Source organism: Ranitomeya variabilis, chromosome 1 (genome assembly GCF_051348905.1).
Source record: "Ranitomeya variabilis isolate aRanVar5 chromosome 1, aRanVar5.hap1, whole genome shotgun sequence".
NCBI lineage: Eukaryota > Metazoa > Chordata > Amphibia > Anura > Dendrobatidae > Ranitomeya > Ranitomeya variabilis.
In genome coordinates, this window is record NC_135232.1 from 877,828,302 (window position 1) to 877,854,150 (window position 25,849).

The 25,849-nt window shown below is 44.7% G+C and overlaps 1 protein-coding gene across 2 annotated transcripts in view; it reads right to left on the bottom strand.

Annotated features, from left to right (window-relative positions):
• Window positions 1-25,849, bottom strand: part of PPP3CA (protein phosphatase 3 catalytic subunit alpha) — a 362,283-nt gene that overhangs the window by 183,821 nt on the left and 152,613 nt on the right. The window lies entirely within an intron of this gene.

Here is a 25,849-nt window from a genome sequence, read left to right on the forward strand (position 1 = left end):
CGTAAACTTGTAGCCATCTTGTTACATTGACTGTAACCGGTCGTAGAATGTGAGGACAGGTGCCTGTGAGATTGAGCAATATGAAGCTCTGTAGGAAGAGGCAATCTAATACTTGAGATACCATGCTTGCTGAGGTAAGAAGAGACCACTCTGCTGTCCACCATGAGTTACTGAGCTGATACTGGTGATACCAGGGGTTCTCAGGTAAGAAGAGGCTGCTCACACTGCTGTCCACCATGTGTTACTGAGCTGATACTGGTGATACCAGGGGTTCTGAGGTAAGAAGAGACCACTCTGCTGTCCACCATGAGTTACTGAGCTGATACTGGTGATACCAGGGGTTCTCAGGTAAGAAGAGGCTGCTCACACTGCTGTCCACCATGTGTTACTGAGCTGATACTGGTGATACCAGGGGTTCTGAGGTAAGAAGAGACCACTCTGCTGTCCACCATGAGTTACTGATCTGATACTGGTGATACCAGGGGTTCTCAGGTAAGAAGAGGCTGCTCACACTGCTGTCCACCATGTGTTACTGAGCTGATACTGGTGATACCAGGGGTTCTGAGGTAAGAAGAGACCACTCTGCTGTCCACCATGAGTTACTGAGCTGATACTGGTGATACCAGGGGTTCTCAGGTAAGAAGAGGCTGCTCACACTGCTGTCCACCATGTGTTACTGAGCTGATACTGGTGATACCAGGGGTTCTGAGGTAAGAAGAGACCACTCTGCTGTCCACCAGGAGTTACTGAGCTGATACTGGTGATACCAGGGGTTCTCAGGTAAGAAGAGGCTGCTCACACTGCTGTCCACCATGTGTTACTGAGCTGATACTGGTGATACCAGGGGTTCTGAGGTAAGAAGAGACCACTCTGCTGTCCACCATGAGTTACTGAGCTGATACTGGTGATACCAGGGGTTCTCAGGTAAGAAGAGGCTGCTCACACTGCTCTCCACCCTGTGTTTCTGATCTAATACTGGGGATATTAGTGGTGCTTAGGTAAAAAGAGACAGTGCATACTGCTGTTCAGGCTGTCTTTCTGATCTAATAATATAGATATTAGGGGTGCTGAGGTAAGAAGAAGCTGCTCACACTGCTGTCCACCTTGTCTTCCTGATCTAATTCAGGAGATACAAAGAATGCTGAGATGGGCCGCATCTAACCCTCCTCCTCTTATACTTTAAAGCCTCAGATGTTCTTGAATGAATATTACTAAAGTCCCTATATACAAATTATATTAATGGCAACCAAATTTGCAATTTTTGCAAGATTTAGCTGACCAATTCCCTAAGATAAATGAGGTCAAAGGAAAGAAGCATCGAGTATTAGCTCCCACATGAGATAAGTGTCTGGTAGTAGAAAAATGGATAGGCTATTTAACATACATTTTCCATAGACTTCAATGTTAAAAGAAATGGATCCAGTTGAAATCAATTTTTTCAAGCAGACAAAAAAGTTGTGAATGCACAACTTTTTTATGTCTACAGATTGCTGCTGGATCTGTGCTAAAGGGTGATTAGCGGGCATGTGAACATAGCCTTAAGGGTAAAGAGCTGTAGAATGATTCAGGGCTGTAACACAATGTACAGAGCTGTGTCCGTTCCGGTGTTCCATAGCGGCTTCAATAAGCTGAATGGTGAGAGCCCTGGGAGTCAAACACCCACTAAAATTAAATAAAATTACTGAAGTCCTGCCATATTCATAAGATAGATACTTCTGGCAGTGGCATAGCTCCTGGCAGAAAAAATGGATCTGACACACTGAACTCCAACATGTCAGATCCTCATTATTCCCAACATCTGCCATTAAGGAAAATTTGAGAGGCCACCGTACACATATGACTGGTAAGAAAATCCGCCCACATTAATATATTTGGTCAGGATAACATAATAATACATTGACGTTAACTGCACATAAATACATTTATTTTTCAGTTTATTCATTTTACAAAAGAAACAAAACTGGACTGCAGTGTGGCTTCTCAATGTCTGGGTCTGAATCATGCTGTGCATGGCTGACTGGACATTGTATGTGTCACATCAAACTAATGTAATATCATACGTTCATCAGTTATTACTGCTCAGAGAGACAAGCTCAACAGTGCTACAAGGATGTTATTCATGTGAAAGGGAAAATGCCATGATCATGTAGTCTCAGTTAGAGCAGCAACATCGTGTTCTCAAAAACAACTATGCAAATTGCCTCTTCTGAGAAAAAGAGGACTTAACTCTATAGCGCCACCTGTTGGAAGTAGCGATCCTACAAGTCACAATCAACCCTTTAACGAGTCGTGCAATATGACTTAGGATAAAAGCCAAATCAGTATCTCAATCGCAGACACGGTGTTTCGGGCTGTTGGCCCTCGTCAGTGCGAAGCATGAGAACTGATTTGGCTAGGTGAGAGGCTCTGGACTGGGGTCTAAGGGGTAACGTTTCTCCTTATGGAGAGTGACATACCAGCTGGCTTGTCAAGGTAAGGAGGCTTATTTGCCGTGCAATGCTCCTCTGGGAATTTAAATAACAACTATAAATTATACCACATATCTCTAAAATACATAGGTTCCCTTTAAAAGGATAAAAATTCAGCTGAATCATTATTCCCAAACCACAGGCAGCATGAATCAGATACCGCTCCTGCATTTTACTTTAACCCCTTTCTGTCCTTGGATGGAATAGTACATCCAAGCACAGAACCCCTGCTTTGATGCGGGCTCCGGCAGTGAGCCCGCATCAAAGCTGGGACATGTCAGCTGTTTTGAACAGCTGACATGTGCCCGCTATAGGGGCTTGCAAATTGACAGCGGCATTTAACTAGCGCTTCCAGCCATCGGGCAGGAAATGAGCGCATCGCTAACCTCCGTCACGTGATCAGGGGTCAGCGATGTGTCGGCATGACAACCAGAGGTCTCCTGAAGACCTCTATGGTTGTTGATGCCAGATTGCTGTGAGCACCACCCTGTGGTCGGCGCTCACAGCAATGCTGCAATTTAGCTACATAGGAGCGATCTGAGCATTGCTCCTATGTAGGAGAGCCGATCAGGCTATGCCAGCTTCTATTGAAGCATGGCAAAGGTAAAAAAAACATGTTTTTAAAAATATGGAAAAAAAAAAAAAAAAAGTTCAAATCCCCCCCTTTCGCCCCATTCAAAATAAAACAAAAAACCAAACATAAATAATAATAATAATCTTTATTTATATAGCGCCAACATATTCCGCAGCGCTTTACAGTTTACCAGTTTCAAACACAACAGTCATAAGTAACAACATTAACAATACAATAATTAAAGCAAAATAAGACAAAATAAGACAAAATAAGACGACCCTGCTCGTGAGAGCTTACGATCTACAATGAGGTGGGGAAGATACAAAGTACAGGTGTGTATTTACAATGATGTATTTACAATGATGGTCCAGCCATCTTCAGGGGATGGGGGTTAGATGGAAGTAGTGAATGGGCCACACACACACACACACACACACACACACACACACACACGTAAAATGACTGATTAGGGAACGTGATAGGCCGCTCTGAACAAATATGTTTTGAGGGAGCACCTAAAACTATGCAAATTGTGGATAGTCCTAATATCTTGGGGTAGAGCATTCCAGAGGATTGCCGCAGCACGGGATAAGTCTTGGAGTTGGGAGTGGGAGGTACGGATTAGTGCAGAGGTTAAAGTCATTTGCAGAGCACAGAGGTCGGTTAGGCCGATAGACAGAAATGAGGGAGGAGATGCAAGGGGGTGTCACACTGTGGAGAGCTTTGTGGGTGAGAACAAGTACTTTGAATTGGATCCTATAATGAATAGGCAGCCAATGCAATGACTGGTGAAGAGCGGACGCGTCCGAGTACCGATTAGCTAGATGGACAACCCTGGCTGCTGCATTAAGGATAGACTAGAGAGCGTAAAGTCGAGTAAGGGGGAGGCCAATTAATAGAGCGTTACAGTAACCCAGGCGGGAGTGGATCAGGGCGACAGTGAGGGTTTTTGTTGCTTCCATGGTGAGAAAAGGGCAGATTCTAGAGATGTTCTTTAGGTGTAAGCGGCATGAGCAGGCAAGAGATTGTATATGGGATGTGAAGGAGAGATCGGAGTCAAACTAACACCCAGACAGCGCACCTGCTGCCGGGGTGATATTATGCTGCCACCCACGGAGAGGGAAATGTCAGATTTAGGGAGGCTGGCGGGAGCAGAAGTTCAGTTTTGGAGAGGTTGAGTTTCAGATAGAGAGCGGACATGATGTTGGAGACTGCGGACAGACAGTCAGTGGCGTTCTGTAGTACAGCCGGAGTAAGGTCAGGGGATGATGTGTATAGTTGTGTGTCATCAGCGTAAAGATGGTACTGAAAGCCAAATCTGCTGATGGTCTTTCCAATTGGGGCCGTGTTGAGATAGAAGAGAAGGGGGCCAAGGACTGAGCCCTGAGGCACCCCGACAGTGAGAGGAAGAGGAGATGAAGTGGAGCCAGAGAACAGAACACTAAAGGAGCGGTCAGAAAGATAGGAGGAGAACCAGGAGAGGCGGCGTCTAAAAATCACTAAAATTGTCAAATCTCCAGGCCCGGATGGGATCCACCCCCGAGTACTGCAGGAATTAAGTACAGTCATTGATAGACCATTATTTTTAATCTTTAAAAGACTCAATAATAACAGGGGCTGTACCACAGGACTGGCGTATAGCAAATGTGGTGCCAATATTCAAAAAGGGGACAAAAACTGAACTCGGAAATTATAGGCCAGTAAGCTTAACCTCTACTGTGGGTAAAATCCTGGAGGGCATTCTAAGGGATGCTATGCTGGAGTATCTAAAGATTAAAAACCTTGGGACCCAATATCAACATGGATTTACGAGGGACCGTTCCTGTCAGACTAATCTGATCAATTTTTATGAAGAGGTAAGTTCCGGACTGGACCAAGGGAACCCAGTGGACGTACTGTATATGGACTTGGGGATAAATGTAAGGTCATGCACTTGGGTAGAAGTAATAAGATGTATAACTATGTGCTTAATTCTAAAACTCTGGGCAAAACCGTCAATGAAAAAGGCCTGGGTGTATGGGTGGATGACAAACTCACATTCAGTGGCCAGTGTTAGGCAGCTGCTACAAAGGCAAATAAAATAATGGGATGCATTAAAAGAGGCATAGATGCTCATGAGGAGAACATAATTTTACCTCTATACAAATCACTAGTTCGACCACACTTAGAATACTGTGTACAGTTCTGATCTCAGGTGTATAAGAAAGACATAGCTGAACTGGAGCGCGTGCAGAGAAGAGCGGTCAAGGTTATTAGAGGACTGGGGGGTCTGCAATACCAAGATAGGTTATTACACTTGGGGCTATTTAGTTTGGAAAAACAAAGGCTAAGGGGTGATCTTATGTTAATGTATAAATATATGAGGGGACAGTACAAAGACCCTTCTTCATGATCTTTTTAATTATAGACAGGGACAAGGGGGCATCCCCTACGTCTGGAGGAAAGAAGGTTTAAGCATAACAACAGACACGGGTACTTTACTGTAAGAGCAGTGAGACTATGGAACTCTCTGCCGTAAGATGTTGTAATGAGTGACTCATTACTTAAATTTAAGAGGGGACTGAATGCCTTTCTTGAAAAGTATAATGTTACAGGTTATATATACTAGATTCCGTGATAGGGTGTTGATCCAGGGAACTAGTCTGATTGCCGTATGTGAAGTCGGGAAGGAACTTTTTTCCCCAATGTGGAGCCTACTCTTTGCCACGTGTTTTTTTTTTGCCTTCCTCTGGATCAACATGTTAGGGCATATTAGGTTAGGCTATGGGTTGAACTAGATGGACTTAGTCTTCCTTCAACCTTAAAAATAATAACTATATTAATACCTAGTGACTGGAGCCTAAAGAGTAGGAGACGGTGGTCAACAGTGTCGAAAGCTGCAGAAAGGTCAAGAAGAATGAGCAGAGAGTGGTCACCATTACATATTACTGTCAGAAGGTCATTGGTCACTTTGATGAGTGCAGTTTCTGTTGAATGTAGGAGGCGGAAGCCAGACTGTGAAGGGTCTGGGAGGGAGCGAGTGGAGAGGTAACGGGTAAGGTGGGAGTAGATCAGGCGCTCCAAAAGTTTAGAGATGAAGGGAAGATTGGAGACTGGTCTGCAGTTATTTGTGCAGGATGGAACGAGAGAGGGTTTCTTTAATAATGGAGTAAGATAGAGTGTTTGAAGGAGGATGGAAAAAAGACTGAGGAGAGGGAGAGATTAAAGATTGTAGTTAGGTTAGTTGTGACGACTGGAGAGAGAGACTGGAGGAGATGAGAGGGAATGGGGTCAGTAGTGCATGTAGTCGGACGAGAAGAAGAGAGGAGACTTCTTCTTCTGTGATGGGATCAAATGTGGAGAGTGAGCCAGGGGAAAAGCAGGGAAGGATGGAGGGATGGGACTCACTGAACTTGGTGGTTGGGAGCGGATTTCCTGACGGATCTAATCTATTTTCTCTATAAAGTGGGAGGCCAGGTCATCAGCACAAATGTCAAACAGCACAAACATACACATATTTGGTGTCGCCGAGTTCAGAATCGCCCGATCTAGCAATAAGAAAAAAGGATTATCCTGATCGCTAAACGGCGTGGTGAGAAAAAAATTTAAAACGCAAGAATTATGGTTTTTTTGGTCACCGCGACAATGCATTAAAATGCAATAACAGGCGATCAAAAGAACGTATCTGCACCAAAATGGCATAATTAAAAACGTCAGCTTGCCACACAAAAAATAAGCCCTCAGCCGACCCCAGATCACGAAAAATGGAGATGCTACGGGTAACGGAAAATTGGGCATTTTTTTTTTTTAGCAAAGTTTGGAATTTGTTTTACCACTTAGATAAAAAATAACCTAGACATGTTTGGTTTCTATGAACTCGTAATCACCTGGAGAATCATAATGGCAGGTCAGTTTTAGCATTTAGTGAACCTACCAAAAAAGCCACACAAAAAACAAGTGTGGGACTGCACTTTTTTTGCAATTTCACTGCACTTGGAATTTTATTCCCGTTTTCTAGTACACGACATGCTAAAACCAATGATGTCGTTCAAAAGTACAACTCGTCCCACAAAAAATAAGCCCTCACATGGCCATATTGATGGAAAAATAAAAAAGTTATGGCTCTGGGAAGAAGGGGAGCGAAAAACGAAAATGCAAAACCGAAAAAAGCTGGGGATACATGCTAATTTCACTGCAAAATATTGTGGCGTTTTCGACAAAAACATATTGGAGAATGTGGCAGTTAATGAAAAGACAAGTCCAAGAGGCAGGTCCCTTTTGACTTCTCCCCATGTGCTTAGCTAAACTGCCAGATGAGCTGAGAAGGTGGGGAGAAACTGATGGAGACCTGCCGCTTGCTTTCAAACACCAGACCTAACAATGATGACAAGCTGAAGGCTGCTATCAAAGCAACCTGGGCTTCCATAACACCTCAGCAGTGCCACAGGCTGCTCGCCTCCATGCCACGCCGCACTAATATTGTATTTGATGCAAAAGGAGCCCCGACCAAGTATTGAGTGCATTTACTGAATATACATTTTAGTAGGCCAACATTTCGGATTTTAAAATCATTTTTCAAGCTGGTGTTATAAAGTATTCGAATTCCCTGAGATAATGACTTTTTGGGTTTTCATTGGCTGTAAGCCATAATCATCAACATGAACAGAAATAAACACTTGAAATAGATCACTCTGTTTGTAATGACTCTATATAACCCCTTCCCGACCTTTGACGCATACGCTGCGTCATGAAAGTCGGTGCCAATCCGACCTGTGACGCAGCCTATGCGTCATGGAGGGATCGCGCTCCTGCAGATCGGGTGAAAGGGTTAACTCCAATTTCACCCGATCTCCAGGAACAGGGGGAGTGGTGCTTCAGCCCAGGGGGGGTGGCTTCATCCCCTCGTGGCTACGATCGCTCTCATTGGCTGTTGAAAGTGAAACTGCCAATCAGAGCGATTTGTAATATTTCACCCAAAAAACGGTGAAATATTACAATCCAGCCATGGCCGATGCTGCAATATCATCGGCCATGGCTGGAAAACCTAATCTGTCCCCCCCCACACCCACCGATCTCCTCCCCAGTGCTCCGTTACGTGGTCCGCCCCCCTAAGTCATCCTGTCCGCTCCTCCGTCCTCCTGTCCGCTCCCCCCGTGCTCCGGTCCCCCCTCCCTGTGCTCCGGTCCCCCCCCTCCGTGATCCGATCACCCCCCTTTCATACTTACCGGGCCTCCCGGTGTCCGTCCGGCTTCTCCATGGGCGCCGCCATCTTCCAAAATGGCGGGCGCATGCGCACTGCGCCTGCCGAATCTGCCGGCTGGCAGATTCGTTTCAGATGTATTTTGATCACTGCGATAAAGCCTATCACAGTGATCAAAATAAAAAAAATAGTAAATGACCCCCCTTTATCACCCCCATAGGGACAATATTAAAAATAAATAAAATATATATTTTTTTTTTTTCTACTAGGGTTAGGGTTAGAACTAGGGTTAGAATTAGGGTTAGAATTAGGGGTAGGGTTAGGGTTAGGGCATGTGCACACAGTGCGGATTTGGCTGCGAATCCGTAGCGGATTGCCGCGGATCCGCAGCGGATTGGCCGCGGATCCGCAGTGGATTGGCCGCGGATCCGCAGCGGATTGGCCGCGGATCCGCAGCGGATTGGCCGCTGCGAATTCGTAGCAGTTTTCCATCAGGTTTACAGTACCATGTACACCTATGGAAAACCAAATCCGCTGTGCCCATGGTGCGGAAAATACCGTGCGGAAACGCTGTGTTGTATTTTCCGCAGCATGTCAATTTTGTGCGGATTCCGCAGCGTTTTACACCTGTTCCTCAATAGGAATCCGCAGGTTAAATCCGCACAAAAAAACACTGGAAATCCGCTGTAAATCCGTAGGTAAAACGCAGTGCCTTTTACCTGCGGATTTTTCAAAAATGGTGCGGAAAAATCTCACATGAATCCGCAAAGTGGGCACATAGCCTTAGGGTTAGGGTTGGAATTAGAGTTAGGGTACCGTCTCACAGTGGCACTTTGATCGCTACGACGGTACGATCCGTGACGTTCCAGCGATATCCATACGATATCGCTGTGTCTGACACGCAGCAGCGATCAGGGACCCTGCTGAGAATCGTACGTCGTAGCAGATCGTTTGGAACTTTCTTTCGTCGCTGGATCTCCCGCTGTCATCGCTGGATCGTTGTGACAGCGACCCAGCGATGCCTTCGCTTGTAACCAGGGTAAACATCGGGTTACTAAGCGCAGGGCCGCGCTTAGTAACCCGATGTTTACCGTGGTTACCAGCGTAAAAGTAAAAAAAAAAAACGTACATACTCACATTTCGGTGTCCTTCAGGTCCCTTGCCGTCTGCTTCCCGCTCTGACTGTCTGCCGGCCGGAAAGTGAGAGCACAGCACAGCAGTGACGTCACCGCTGCGCTCTGCTCTCACTGTACGGCGGCACTCAGTCAGAGCGGGAAGCAGACGGCAAGGGACCTGAAGGACACCGAAATGTGAGTATGTACGTTTTTTTTTTTACTTTTACGCTGGTAACCACGGTAAACATCGGGTTATTAAGCGCGGCCCTGCGCTTAGTAACCCGATGTTTACCCTGGTTACCCGGGACCTTGGCATCGTTGGTCGCTGGAGAGCGGTCTGTGTGACAGCTCTCCAGCGACCACACAACGACTTTCCAATGATCACGGCCAGGTTGTATCGCTGGTCGTGATCGTTGGTAAATCGTTATGTGAGACGGTACCCTTAGGGTTGGAATTAGGGCTAGGGTTGGAAATAGGGTTAAGATTAGGCTTGTGGTTAGGGTTAAGGATAGGGTTAGGGTTGTGTTGGGGTTACAGTTGTGGGTAGGGTTGGGATTAGGGTTAGGATTAGGGTTGGATTTAGGGTTACGGGTGTGTTGGGGTTAGGGTTATGGCTACAGTTGGGATTAGGGTTAGGGGTGTGTTGGGGTTAGTGTTGAAGTTAGAATTGAGGGGTTTCCACTGTTTAGGCACATCAGGGGTCTCCAAACGCAACATGGCGCCACCATTGATTCTAGCCAATCTTGCGTTCAAAAAGTCAAATGGTGCGCCCTCCCTTCCAAGCCCCGACGTGCGCCCAAACAGTGGTTTACCCCCACATATGGGATACCAGCGTACTCAGGACAAACTGGGCAACAACTATTGGGGTCCAATTTCTCCTGTTACCCTTGCAAAAATAAAAAATTACTTGCTAAAACATAATTTTTGAGGAAAGAACAATTATTTTTTATTTTCACGGCTCTACGTTATAAACTTATGTGAAGCACTTGGGGGTTGAAAGTGCTCACCACACATCTAGATAAGATCCATTTGGGGTCTAGTTTCCAAAATGGGGTCACTTGTGGGGTGTTTCTACTGTTTAGGCACATCAGGGGCTCTGCAAATGCAACGTGACGCCCGCAGACCATTCCATCAAAGTCTGCATTTCAAATGTCACTACTTCCCTTCCAAGCCCTGACGTGCGCCCAAACAGTGGTTTACCCCCACATATGGGGTACCAGCATACTCACAACAAACTGGGCAACAAATATTGGGGTCCAATTTCTCCTGCTACCCTTGTGAAAAAAAAATTGCTTGCTAAAACATCTTTTTTGAGGAAAGAAAAATGATTTTTAATTTTCACGGCTCTGCGTTGTAAACTTCTGTGAAGCACTTGGGGGTTGAACGTGTTCACCACACATCTAGATAAGTTCTTTGGGGGGTCTAGTTTCCAAAATGGGGTCACTTATGGGGTGTTTCTACTGTTTAGGCACATCAGGGGCTCTGCAAATGCAATGTGACGCCCGAAGACCATTCCATCAAAGTCTGCATTTCAAATGTCACTACTTCCCTTCCGAGCCCTGACGTGCGCCCAAACAGTGGTTTACCTCCATATATGAGGTATCAGCGTACTCACAACAAACTGGGCAACAAATATTGGGGTCCAATTTCTCCTGTTACCCTTGTGAAAATAAACAATTGCTTGCTAAAACATCTTTTTTGAGGAAAGAAAAATGATTTTTTATTTTCACGGCTCTGCGTTGTAAACTTCTGTGAAGCACTTGGGGGTTGAACGTGCTCACCACACATCTAGATAAGTTCCTTGGGGGGTCTAGTTTCCAAAATGGGGTCACTTGTGGGGGGTTTTCTACTGTTTAGGCACATCAGGGGCTCTGCAAACGTAACATGATTCCCGCAGACCATTCCATCAAAGTCTGCATTCCAAATCGTCACTACTTCCCTTTCGAGCCCCGGCATGTGCCCAAACAGTGGTTTACCCCCACATATTGGGTATCAGCGTACTCAGGAGAAACTGGACAACAACTTTTGGGGTCAAATTTTTCCTGTTACCCTTGGGAAAATTAAAAAATTCTGGGCTAAAAAAATATTTTTGAGGAAAGAAAACATTTATTATTTTCACGGCTCTGCGTTATAAACTTCTGTGAAGCACTTGGGGGTTCAAAGTGCTCACCACACATCTAGATAAGTTCCCTTGGGGGTCTAGTTTCCAAAGTGGGGTCACTTGTGGGGAGTTCCTACTGTTTAGGCACATCAGGGGCTCTGCAAACGCAACGTGACGCCCGCAGAGCATTCCATTAAAGTCTGCATTTCAAAACGTCACTACTTCCCTTCCGATCCCCAACGTGTGCCAAAACAGTGGTTTACCCCCACATATGGGGTATCAGCGTACTCAGGAGAAACTGCACAACAACTTTTGGGGTCCAATTTCTCCTGTTACCCTTGGGAAAATAAAAAATTGTGGGTTAAAAAATCATTTTTGAGGAAAGAAAAATAATTTTTTATTTTCATGGCTCTGCGTTATAAACTTCTGTGAAGCACTTGGGGGTTCAAAGTGCTCACCACACATCTAGATTAGTTCCTTGGGAGGTCTAGTTTCCAAAATGGGGTCACTTGTGCGGGAGCTCCAATGTTTAGGCACACAGGGGCTCTCCAAACGCGACATGGTGTCCGCTAATGATTGAAGCTAATTTTCCATTCAAAAAGCCAAATGGCGTGCCTTCCCTTCCGAGCCCTGCCGTGCGCCCAAACAGTGGTTTACCCCCACATATGGGGTATCATCGTACTCAGGACAAACTGGACAACAACATTTGGGGTCCAATTTCTCCTATTATCCTTGGGAAAATAAAAAACTTCGGGCTAAAAATCATTTTTGAGGAAAGAAAAATAATTTTTTATTTTCATGGCTCTGCATTATAAACTTCTGTGAAGCACCTGGGGGTTTTAAGTGCTCACTATGCATCTAGATTAGTTCCTTGGGGGGTCTAGTTTCCAAAATGGGGTCACTTGTAGGGGAGCTCCAATGTTTAGGCACACAGGGGCTCTCCAAACGCGACATGGTGTCCACTAACGATTGGAGCAAATTTTCCATTCAAAAAGTCAAATGGCGCGCCTTCCCTTCTGAGCCTTGCCGTGCACCCAAACAGTGGTTTACCCCCACATATGAGGTATCGGCGTACTCAGGAGAAATTGCCCAACAAATTTTAGGATCCATTTTATCCTGTTGCCCATGTGAAAATGAAAAAATTGAGGCTAAAAAAATTTTGTGTGAAAAAAAAGTACTTTTTCATTTTTACGGATCAATTTGTGAAGCACCTGAGGGTTTAAAGTGCTCACTATGCATCTACATAAGTTCCTTGGGGGGTCTAGTTTCCAAAATGGGGTCACTTGTGGGGGAGCTCCAATGTTTAGGCACACAGGGGCTCTCCAAACCTGACATGGTGTCCGCTAACGATGGAGATAATTTTTCATTCAAAAAGTCAAATGGCGCTCCTTCCCTTCCGAGCCTTACCATGTGCCCAAACAGTAGTTTACCCCCACATATGAGGTATTGGCGTACTCAGGAGAAATTGCCCAACAAATTTTAGGATCCATTTTATCCTGTTGCCCATGTGAAAATGAAAAAATTGAGGCTAAAAGAAATTTTGTGTGAAAAAAAAAGACTTTTTCATTTTTACGGATTAATTTGTGAAGCACCTGGGGGTTTAAAGTGCTCACTATGCTTCTAGATCAGTTCCTTGGGGGGTCTAGTTTCCAAAATGGGGTCACTTGTGGGGGAGCTCCAATGTTTAGGCACACGGGGGCTCTCCAAACGCGACATGGTGTCCGCTAAAGATTGGAGCCAATTTTTCATTCAAAAAGTCAAATGGTGCTCCTTCCCTTCCAAGCCCTGCCGTGCGCCCAAACAGTGGTTTACCCCCACATATGAGGTATCAGCGTACTCAGGACAAATTGGACAACAACATTCGTGGTCCAGTTTCTCCTTTTACCCTTGGGAAAATAAAAAAATTGTTGCGAAAAGATCATTTTTGTGACTAAAAAGTTAAATGTTCATTTTTCCCCTCCATGTTGCTTCTGCTGCTGTGAAACACCTGAAGGGTTAATAAACTTCTTGAATGTGGTTTTGAGCACCTTGAGGGGTGCAGTTTTTAGAATGGTGTCACTTTTGGGTATTTTCAGCCATATAGAACCCTCAAACTGACTTCAAATGTGAGGTGGTCCCTAAAAAAAATGGTTTTGTAAATTTTGTTGTAAAAATGAGAAATCACTGGTCAAATGTTAACCCTTATAACTTCCTAGCAAAAAAAAAATTTGTTTCCAAAATTGTGCTGATGTAAAGTAGACATGTGGGAAACCGGTTTTTACGTACCGGTAATAGGATTTTACGGAGCCACGACAGCACCCCTACGAGAGAGGGGATCCGCCCACCTTCCGGACAGGAACCTACAGGATTTAAAGGGGCGGTCCCCCTCACCACTCCAGTTTGTGTTTCAGAGTATAAGGGACACCGCCCATTGAGTTAGTACATAAACATATATACTTAAACATTACTAAATACCACCACCTCAAAGAGTGATAACTAATAGCACACTTTCCAGAGAGTGCAGGAAACCAGTGATTAACTACGGGGGGGAATGTGCGGGTGTACGTAAAAACCGGTTTTCCTATCGCCACGACAGCACCCCTACGAGAGATTTTCAAAGATCAATCACCTGGGAGGGACTACAGTACTAAGTACTGAACGGCCAAAAGTTAAATTGGCCTCTGACAGGTCAAGACGGTAATGTCTATAAAAGGTGGAAGGAGATGACCACGTTGCCGCCTTACATATTACGTCTATGGAGACGTCTGCTCTTTCCGCCCAGGATGAGGCCATGGATCCAGTAGAGTGGGCTCTGATGCCATCTGGTGGGGTTTGGCCTTTGGCAATATAAGCAAGATATATGGCATCTCTTATCCATCCGGCGACAGACGCTTTCGTTACACTCGCCCTTTTTCTTGGATTCTGAAAGGAAACAAACAGAGCCCTACTCTGCCTCCCTGGCTCTGTTTTGTGGAGGTATTCTAACAGCGTTCTTCTAACGTCTAGCATATGACATTTCTGCTTCAGCTGAAACCGGATTGTCACAAAATGATGGTAAAACTATCTCTTGGCTTCTATGAAACTTGGAAGCTACTTTTGGTAGATATGCTGGATCTGGTTTTAACACGATCCTATCCTGAAAGACCATTAAATAAGGGGGATCTACCGATAAAGCCTGTAAATCACTCACTCTCCTAGCAGAAGTTAGGGCCACTAGGAGGGCGGTTTTTAAAGTTAAATATTTAATGGAGACCGAATCTATTGGCTCAAAGAGGGGTTCAGTTAGGGCATCTAAAAATAAACTTAAGTCCCATGGTGGCAGACTGGGCACATACACTGGATTAGAACGTTCAGTGGCCTTAATAAATCTGGATACCCATCTGTTCCCTGCCACATCACTGCTATATAATGCCCCCAGAGCTGAAATTTGGACTCTAAGGGTATTTACTGCCAAGCCCAATTCTCGGCCTTTCTGTAAAAATTCCAGAATAGCCAGAATTGGAACCTTGCCTGAAAAGGGATGTTGGTAGAAGGCAAGGAACTTTTTCCAAGTCTTAGCATAGATCTTAGTAGTAACTTCTTTCCGGCTGTTTAACAGAGTAGAAATGAGAGCCTCTGAAAACCCTCTTCTCCTTAATAACTCCCTCTCAAATTCCACGCCGTCAGATGCAGGGATTCCACATTGGAGTAACGGAATGGACCCTGAGAAAGAAGCTCCGGACTGACTGGCAATACCCAGGGATCGGTCACAGACATTGTTCTGAGTAACGAGAACCATGCCCTCCTGGGCCAAAAGGGGGCAATCAAGATCACTCTCGCCCTCTCCTCCCTGATCTTTCTGAGGACTATAGGGATCAGACACATTGGGGGAAATGCATACCCTAGAGGGAAATCCCAGTGCATCTGAAGGGAGTCTATTACACAGGGTTTGTCTGCCACCTGAAGCGAAGCAAATTTCCTGGTCTGTCTGTTCTCTCTCGTTGCAAATAGGTCTATGACGGGCAACCCCCAAAGATCTACTATCTGTTTGAACACCCGTCGATTTAGAACCCATTCTCCTTGACTTAGAGAATGACGGCTGAGGTAATCTGCTTCTGTGTTGAGCTCTCCCCGAATGTGAACGGCCGATAGAGAGCGAAAATGAGCTTTGGCTATGTTGAGAATGTCTGTGGCGGTGTTCATTAGGGATTTTGATCTTGTACCCCCCTGATGGTTGAGATACGCCACTACTGTTGTGTTGTCTGACTGGACTCTTACATGTGAATCCTGCAGAGATGGTAGCAACCTGAGTAGGGCCTTTTTGACTGCCGTAAGCTCTTTCCAATTCGAGGACTCTTGAGCCTCTAGGAGAGACCATTGTCCCTGAGCCCAAACATCTCCTATGTGAGCTCCCCATCCTATCGGGCTGGCATCGGTTGTGACCGTGTTGTCTGGTATTATATTCCAGCTTACTCCTTTCCCTAAATGTTCCATGTCTAGCCACCATCTCAGACTGTCTAGAGTGGCAGTGGATAGCCTGAGTCTTTTGCCTAATTGTCCTTGAAGACTCTTCTCTGCAACCAAGACCTGGGACTGCAACACTCGAGTGTGGAACTGAGCCCACTGGACGGCCGGTATGCACGATGTCAAAGATCCCAGAAGGGACATAGCATCTCTCAAAGTCAGATCTGGCCTTTTTGATACAGTACTGACTTTGTGCACAATCTTCTGCTTTTTCTCTCCCGGAAGGAAACATAGTTGTTCTTCCGAATTTAGCAGAATACCTAGGAAGGTCTGAGTCGATGATGGTACCAATCTTGATTTTTCCAAGTTGACTAGCCAACCCAAGTCCTGTAAGGAAGATATTACATGATTTAGGCGATTCTTACACTGAGAAAACGAATTCCCCACTACTAGGAAGTCATCCAAGTAGGGTATAACTAACGTATCGTGTTCTCTGACATAGGCCATTACTTCCGAAATGACCTTAGTAAACACTCTCGGTGCCATAGATAGACCAAACGGCATTGCAGTAAACTGAAATGTCTGACCTGGTCGTTTAAACGCACCGCCATTCTGAGGAATTGTTGATGCTCCTGATGAATGGGCAGATGATAATACGCATCCTTTAAATCCAGGACTGTCATATAACATCTGGGAAAAAGAAGTTTAGTCGCTGTTTTAATAGATTCCATTTTAAAAGCATGATATTGTAGATGCTTGTTCAATTTCCGTAAATTTATGATGGTTCGATAGGATCCATCAGGTTTGGGAATTAAAAATAAAGGGGAATAGAACCCCTTCCCCTGTTGTTGTTTTGGAACCTCTAGTATAACTTTTTTCTGTCTTAACATCTGAACTTCCTTTTCAAGGGCTTTTTGTTGGTCTAAGGAATCAGGGGTAGTTAAGATGTAGAAATTTGAAGGTTTTTCCCGAAACTCTAATTTTAACCCCGATTTAATTATGCCCAAAACCCAGTTACTCGATGATATTTTGGCCCACTGAGCATAGTAGTGTTTTAGCCTGCCCCCTACTGGGAGGTCACTATTAACGGTAATTTCTTCTTCTTCTTGATGAAGATGATGGGGCATTAGAGTCCGAACCTTTCTTCTTCGGGTCTGTTGGTTCCCAGTCTCGGTTCTGATAAGGTCTTCGGTATTGGAAGCGTCTCCTGAAGGTATTCCTAAAGGTAGGATTAAACACTTTAGGAAAGCCCTTTTTTCTATCCTCAGCCTTAGCTAGAATGTCATCCAATACCGGGCCAAACAGGTACTCACCCCTACATGGAATCGTACACAGTTTTGCTCTCGCCTGGGCATCTCCCTTCCAGGTCTTAAGCCATAGGGCTCTTCGAGCGGCATTTGAAAGACCTGCTGATCTGGCTGCTAACTTTAGCGAATCCACAGATGCATCCGCTAAATACGCCACCCCTTCCCGTATTTGCGATAGGGAGTTTAGTATTTTGTCTCTGGGCACTTTGGATTTCAGCTGTTCCTCCAGCTGGGTTACCCAAACCATGACAGATCTAGCCGTAAAAGTACTGGAGATTGCCGGTTTGAAAGCACCAGCAGACGACTCCCACACCTTCTTCAAAAACATGTCCGCTTTTCTATCTGACGGATCTTTCAGAAGGCCGACATCCTCAAGTGGTAGGGCTCCGGCTTTAGATGAAGAGGCCACCGCTGCGTCCACTTTTGGGACCTTCATCCATACCATCAGATCATCATCGTCAAAGGGATACCTTCTTTTTGCTGACGACGGTAGGAAATCTTTGTCTTGTTTATCCCATTCCCATTTTATAAGGGTCTTAACTGTATCCACGACCGGGAATGACTTACGACTCTTCTGGCACAAGCCCGCAAACATTAAGTCTTGTGCAGATTTTGGTTCCCTGTTCTCAGTAACCCCCATGGTTGCTCGGACTCCTTTAACCAATATATCCATGTTATCAACCGAAAAACATGGCCTTCCTTCTTCCTCTGAGGAGGATGGTGATAAGGAGCGGGAACATTCACCTTCTTGCAGGGACGGACTAGATCCTGGAGATATGTCCCTGCTTAACCTCCCATGGCGGCTGGTTCTAAGGGAATAGTTTATTTCTTCCCTGATGACCTCTCTAAGGTCTGAAGAACGAAGGGGAGCTTCCTCTTCTAAGGTCTGACAGATGCACGCCTGGCAAAGCCTTTTAGTATAACTGTCAGGCATTGGGGTCATGCATAACGCACATTGCTTGTGCTTAGATTTAGATGACTTTTTCCCCTAAAACAAAGCACAAAATAACAGACCATATCAGCACCAGGAGCATTAATAACACTCACCATGAGGCTGAATCTGTGAATACCGGTTTTGGAGGAGAACGATCCACTTGTGACGCTGGGGCGCTCGCACGCTGCTGCCCCCGTACCACGCTGCTGCTGCTTCTTGAGCGGTTACCGCTCTTGCTGCGCTGCTCCGATCCCTCTCCTTGAGGGTGCTCGGCGTCCCCTACTGAGGACATTGCTGCACGCTTTCCTGTACAGCCGCCGCTCTTTTTCAAATGCTGCAGCGCTCCTCCTCCAGCTTACCCCGGAAGTGTGAGAACTACTTCCGGGTTCACCTGCGCCGGTGTGAGCGCTGAACACCGCGCCTGCACTGTGGACCAGGACGGCACTGCCCGACCCCTGGAACGTGCTCCGTGTGGCCAGACGAGGGGGGGTCTGCACGCAGGACACCCCCGACGCTGCTTCCGGGCCCCCGATTCTGTCGTTCGCTACGGACACCGCACAGAGGCATGGCGGACCCGGGTAAGGTTAATTCCTGCAGGCTCCCGCCGTCCGGACAGGAACCCAAACTGGAGTGGTGAGGGGGACCGCCCCTTTAAATCCTGTAGGTTCCTGTCCGGAAGGTGGGCGGATCCCCTCTCTCGTAGGGGTGCTGTCGTGGCGATAGGAAAATGTTATTTATTAACTATTTTGTGTCACATAACTCTCTGGTTTAACAGAATAAAAATTCAAAATGTGAAAATTGCAAAATTTTCAAATTTTTCGCCAAATTTCCGTTTTCACAAACTCAGAAATTATCGACCTAAATTTACCACTAACATGAAGCCCAATATGTCACGAAAAAACAATCTCAGAACCGCAAGGATCCGTTGAAGCGTTCCTGAGTTATTACCTCATAAAGGGACACTGGTCAGAATTGCAAAAAATGGCAAGGTCATTAAGGCCAAAATAGGCTGGGTCATGAAGGGGTTAACATATGTATACACTTTTTATATTGAAGAACTGAAATAAATTAAGTTTTTGATGATATTCTAATATTGTGAGAAGCACCTGTATCATTTTAGATACCTTTACTCTGAATTTTCAATCTCAGGTGTTTCTCAGGGTACAGCTGAGTAATTTTTCACATTCACAGTCTATGAAGAGGGGAGGAGGAAGGGATGAAGCAAGTCTGTGCTGAAACTGCTTAGCAGAGCTAATAACATGAAGAGCAGCAGATCAACTAACCTCTCCAAACATGAGCTCAGAGGAAAAGCAAACTAAAACATGTAGCATACAGAGAAAACATACACTGGACAATTGATTTGTACAGTTTATTGCTCTTCACAGTAGCAGTTCTGAGATGAGTGCAGGCATTCCTTGTCAGTGCCTTTTTGCTCTGATCTGTAGAGGAGGAGCTTTACTATTGAGCATGTACATAAAGTGCAGCACAGATTCATCTCAATTAAAAGCCTAGAACCTTAGATCGGGAACAGAATATAGACATTCATAGGACATTTCATAACTTTCCCAAATTCTTATGAAAAAATATTCAGCAAATACTGTATTTAAAAACTGTACCAAATTTATTATATATTTTAGGAGTCCACCGCCCTGGTTTTTATCCAGATGCTTTTCTGTTTGTGAATAATAAAGTTGTATGCAAATGCACTGAAGAGTACGTCAGTAATGCACAAAGGATGCATGATAATTATAGTTATGCTTTACTTTAGGAAACTACACTCATTGATACTGGCCTGTACCCACCAGTGAACACTATGTTTCTGTGGCCTAACAATGTGTTGGGAAGGTGAAACACGTGACTGCCTCAGGTACTTCAGATTCTAAACGCACAGGAAGAATGTGTTCTTATTGCAAACAAATAATCCTCTATTATTTATGAATTTAGCCAGAGAGAAGGTTTTGTTATCTCGACATAGTTACAGTTTGCAGCAATGCCTAAAGCCGACAAAAGAAATGACAGCATGCCCAGCCACTGATCCATAACAGCACTTAGGATTGGATCCAGCATTGTCCTAATAGTGCATAAATGATACCAATCTAATACTCAGCAGACATGGCATCAAGCTATAAAGACCATGTGCCATGTGATCACCAACCTGAGGCTTTACAGCAGATGCAACTCCAAGAACTCCCAACAGCCTGGTGGTTGAAAAAGATGTTCTTGAAAATTCTCCCATTCAGTGCCCACACCTATTGATTATCTTTTTCATTAAGTGGCTTCCTAGATATTCTAGAAAAAAATGAAGGTGTATATTCATAAATAAAATAGGTTGTCCAGTTAAAACAAGTCATCTTCTAGTCAAAGGATATGTGATAACTTTCAGATTAGTGGGTGTCCGTCCCACTGGTGGGACCTGCACTGATTGGCAGATCGGGGAACATTTATCTCTATTACAAAGTGGTGCGGCAGGTCGAACATCCAACCATCGTTCCATTCATTCTTTATGGGGCTGTTGTAAAAAGTTTTGTGTAAGCCCCAGAGGAAATAAATAGCACAGTGGTCAACCATACGCAGCGGCGCTCCATTTATTTTAATATGGCTAAAAGTTCTGATTGGTGTAGGTCCCAACAGTCTGACCATACCCAGATTGCACACATCATAAGCGGCGGGCAGGGAGCAATTCCTGCAGCTCTGCTGCCTACAGGAGATAGAGGCAGCAGAGCTGCAAGTATTTGTCCTCTGCTTCTTGCCTGGCGCTTTCACCCTGACACAGGCGCACGCTGCTTGATGACGTCAGCAAGCAGCAGCGTGAGTTTGTGTCAGAAAGTTGCCGGCGACAATGATGCTGCAGGGGGGAACGGTCGGAGAGGTGAGTGGTGGTGTTGTGTTTGAGTTTTTTTATCCAATACACTGGGGAGAACAATGATGAAGATGGGGGAGAGGACACTGAGGTGTAATGGGGAAGAACAATGAGGTTTGGTGGGTGAGTACAATGAGGTGTGATGGGGCAGAACAATGATGGGGCTGTTGGAGAGGACATGTGTGGTGGGGCAGAACAATGATGGGGCTGTTGGGGAGGACACTGAGGTGTGGTGGAGAGAACAATGATGGTGTGGTGGAGAGGACAATGGGGGGAATTGGGATGGAGTAATGGGGACTTATAATAGACTTATGAACAGGGGTAGGGGGAGGAGGACGTTAGATATGGATGTAAAATGAATCTGGTGGTGGAGGAGGGTGCCAAGCACTGTCTGGCACTTAAAATGTATTGGGGATTGGGAGAGGAGTGGGTAAGGTGCATAGGACGCTTTGTAATGAATTGAAAGGTGGGATGCTATCAGTGATGTTAAGCACCTGATAATATCTTCTCTCACCCTCAAATTCACTATGATACTATCACGTACTTATAATGAATGATGGGGACACAAGACAGGACTAAAGCCCCCGTCACACTAAGCGAGGTCGCTAGCGAGATCGCTGCTGAGTCACAAGTTTTGTGACGCAACAGCGACCTCAGTAGCGATCTCGCTATGTTTGACACGTAGCAGCGACCAGGCCCCTGCTGTGAGATCGCTGGTCGTGTCGGAATGGCCTGGACCTTTTTTTGATCGTTGAGGTCCCGCTGGGTAGCACACATCGCTGTGTTTGACACCTTACCAACGACCTCGTTGACTACAACGTCACACAGGACGTCCCTCATCGAGGTCTGAATCGTCATAATAGCTGCCATGTGACAGGGTCACAACGACATCGTTGTACAGGTCGCTGCTACAGGTCGCCGCATCGCTGCTGCGTCGTTGGGAAGATCTCACTGTTTGACATCTCACCAGCGACCACATAGCGCCGCAGCAACGATCCCTGACAGGTCGTATCGTTGTCGGGATCGCTTTAGCATCGCTAAGTGTGACGGGGCCTTAAGGCTATGTGAGCACATTCAGGATTTGCAGGAGAAAATTCTGCTGCATGTCCTAATGTGTTGGCAGGAAGAAAGTTGTGTAAAATACATCTAATTTTTTGCCACATTTTTGCTATCTATTTCCCCCTACTCAGTATGGGTGAAATACGCTGTAAGAGTTGACATTATGAAGATTTTAATCTACTACAAATCTGCAAGGAAAAAATAAGCAGCGTGTGCATGAGACTTCAGGAATCTCATTCTCTCTGCTTGTACAGTAAAACCTTGCATACTTTCTGTGTGCACATAGCCTTACAGGTAATTGGGGAGAGTCACAGACTGAATAGTTTAAATTTATTAGGTGGCAGAGGTTATAGTTAATGGGGGGAACAGTGCTCCTTATCACATTATATATTGATTGGCGAGTGGCTAAAAGTATATTAATGGTAGGTGCGTATCTGTAGTCAGGGGCACAGTGTGAGATGGACATATGTATGTATACAATGTATGCAACATTGTTAGTTTTAGGGCTGCGACGGTCATTGTGACAATACAAGTCCTGGCTGTGAGATGTCGACATGAAGGTCTGACCAGATGGAGAACAAACAGCAGAAAACAATACTAATTAGACAAGACGTCAGCGGTAAGTGCATGGATGTAAATATTATTATGTACCTGCACTGTGTGACTTGTAGTGATAAAGTAGTAATAATGTTAACTGCAAAATCCAATAGGCCACATTCTCACATTTGTGTGAAATGTGTGCTGCCAGATTTTTTAATTAGACAGCACACGGACTCGTAGAGTTGTATAGGTCCATTCACACATTCGTGAAAATCATGGCACTGAGAATATCCTGTTCTGATCTGATTATGAGGATTAGAATAGGATATGCTCAATGTGTCTTTAAAAGCGGACAGCACACCGACATTGCACAAGGATACAGGAATGTAGCCTTGCTATGTACAGCACAGTCCCTTAGTATATAGTGTACTCACTTATTATGTATACTACATTCCCTTAGTATATAGTGTACTCACTTATGTATAATGCCATCCTTAGTTACAGTTTCTTCTTTTATGTATAACACCATCCCTTATTAAATACCATCCTCTTTAGTTATATATGGTGCCATCTCTTATTATAGAGCTTCCTCTGCTGTTATGTACAGCACTGTCTCTTACATAGTGTAGTCTTCTTATTTTTCTTAATAGCAGTCCCCTCTCATGTTAGATATAAAATGACTGCTGATGGAGCAGCTGGTAACCAGTCAACCAGTCAGTCCATCAGCTCCTCCATTAGAAAAGAAGCTTTCCCATCATTGCATTATATTATCTAACAAGAGAGGACGGTTTGTAATATAGACAAGAGGCGCTATAAATAATCCGATATGTAGAAGATGAAGCTGTATGTAAAAGAGGGCACTGTGTAATAAGGGATGGCAATATACATAATAAGGGAGATTATGGAAGATATACATGTGTGACTAAATATATATATATATATATATATCTGTAGCTTTGTCACCATAAAAGGAGTGGGGCCCTAAGCCGTTAGTGTCCGCCCCGGTGCTACATGTCTCCCCTTTAGTACTTTGCCAGTGCACCTTTGCCACTGTGTATGTATGTATATAATATATATATATATATATATATATATATATATATATATATATATATATATATATATATATATATATATATATATATATATATATATATATACAGTGCCTACAAGTAGTATTCAACCCCCTGCAGATTTAGCAGGTTTAATAAGATGCAAATAAGTTAGAGCCTTCAAACTTCAAACAAGAGCAGGATTTATTAACAGATGCATAAATCTTACAAACCAAAAAGTTTTGTTGCTCAGTTAAATTTTTATAAATTTTAAACATAAAAGTGTGGGTCAATTATTATTCAACCCCTAGGTTTAATATTTTGTGGAATAACCTTTGTTTGCAATTACAGCTAATAATCGTCTTTTATAAGACCTGATCAGGCCGGCACAGGTCTCTGGAGTTATCTTGGCCCACTCCTCCATGCAGATCTTCTCCAAGTTATCTAGGTTCTTTGGGTGTCTCATGTGGACTTTAATCTTGAGCTCCTTCCACAAGTTTTCAATTGGGTTAAGGTCAGGAGACTGACTAGGCCACTGCAACACCTTGATTTTTTGCCTCTTGAACCAGGCCTTGGTTTTCTTGGCTGTGTGCTTTGGGTCGTTGTCTTGTTGGAAGATGAAATGACGACCCATCTTAAGATCCTTGATGGAGGAGCGGAGGTTCTTGGCCAAAATCTCCAGGTAGGCCGTGCTATCCATCTTCCCATGGATGCGGACCAGATGGCCAGGCCCCTTGGCTGAGAAACAGCCCCACAGCATGATGCTGCCACCACCATGCTTGACTGTAGGGATGGTATTCTTGGGGTCGTCTGCAGTGCCATCCAGTCTCCAAACGTCACGTGTGTGGTTGGCACCAAAGATCTCGATCTTGGTCTCATCAGACCAGAGAACCTTGAACCAGTCAGTCTCAGAGTCCTCCAAGTGATCATGAGCAAACTGTAGACGAGCCTTGACATGACGCTTTGAAAGTAAAGGTACCTTACGGGCTCGTCTGGAACGGAGACCATTGCGGCGGAGTATGTTACTTATGGTATTGACTGAAACCAATGTCCCCACTGCCATGAGATCTTCCCGGAGCTCCTTCCTTGTTGTCCTTGGGTTAGCCTTGACTCTTCGGACAAGCCTGGCCTCGGCATGGGAGGAAACTTTCAAAGGCTGTCCAGGCCGTGGAAGGCTAACAGTAGTTCCATAAGCCTTCCACTTCCGGATGATGCTCCCAACAGTGGAGACAGGTAGGCCCAACTCCTTGGAAAGGGTTTTGTACCCCTTGCCAGCCTTGTGACCCTCCACGATCTTGTCTCTGATGGCCTTGGAATGCTCCTTTGTCTTTCCCATGTTGACCATGTATGAGTGCTGTTCACAAGTTTGGGGAGGGTCTTAAATAGTCAGAAAAGGCTGGAAAAAGAGATAATTAATCCAAACATGTGAAGCTCATTGTTCTTTGTGCCTGAACTACTTCTTAATACTTTAGGGGAACCAAACAGAATTCTGGTGGGTTGAGGGGTTGAATAATAAATGACCCTCTGAAAAGACTTTTCACAATTTAAAAAAAAAATAAACAAAGAAATAACATTCTTTTTTGCTGCAGTGCATTTCACACTTCCAGGCTGATCTACAGTCCAAATGTCACAATGCCAAGTTAATTCCAAATGTGTAAACCTGCTAAATCTGCAGGGGGTTGAATACTACTTGTAGGCACTGTATATATACATACATACACACAGTATATCACACACATATACATACTGTACATACTGTACATATACACACACACTCTCATTAACGCCTGCTATGCGATTTATGGATTTACTTTACAGCTATCTGCAGCTTGTAAAAGCTGTTTTTCTTAGCAATACAATAACTTTTATTGTGGTTTGCTTTTAGGATACATTTCAAATGCCTTGGCACACTTTGCTCCTCTATAGATCTGTCTACACATACTTCCGACTTTCTGGCACGTGAACAAGCTTGATGTCTTAGCAGCCAAAAACTGTAAGCCAAGTGCATAGTGAAGAAGGAAGAAAAACTGCTCAGTATGAAGATTCTCCTACTTGTTGGCCTCAGTAGTATTACTGCAGTTGGTAGTTCTAAAGATACTTTGCCAGTAGGTGGATCTATATCCTTTCTTGCACTATCTCATGTATGCTACTCTACATTTCTGAGCCAGAAGTGTGGTCCCGTCACTTCCTATAGCAGTGAATAAGGATGTGCACTGAACTGTGCATATAAATGTTAGT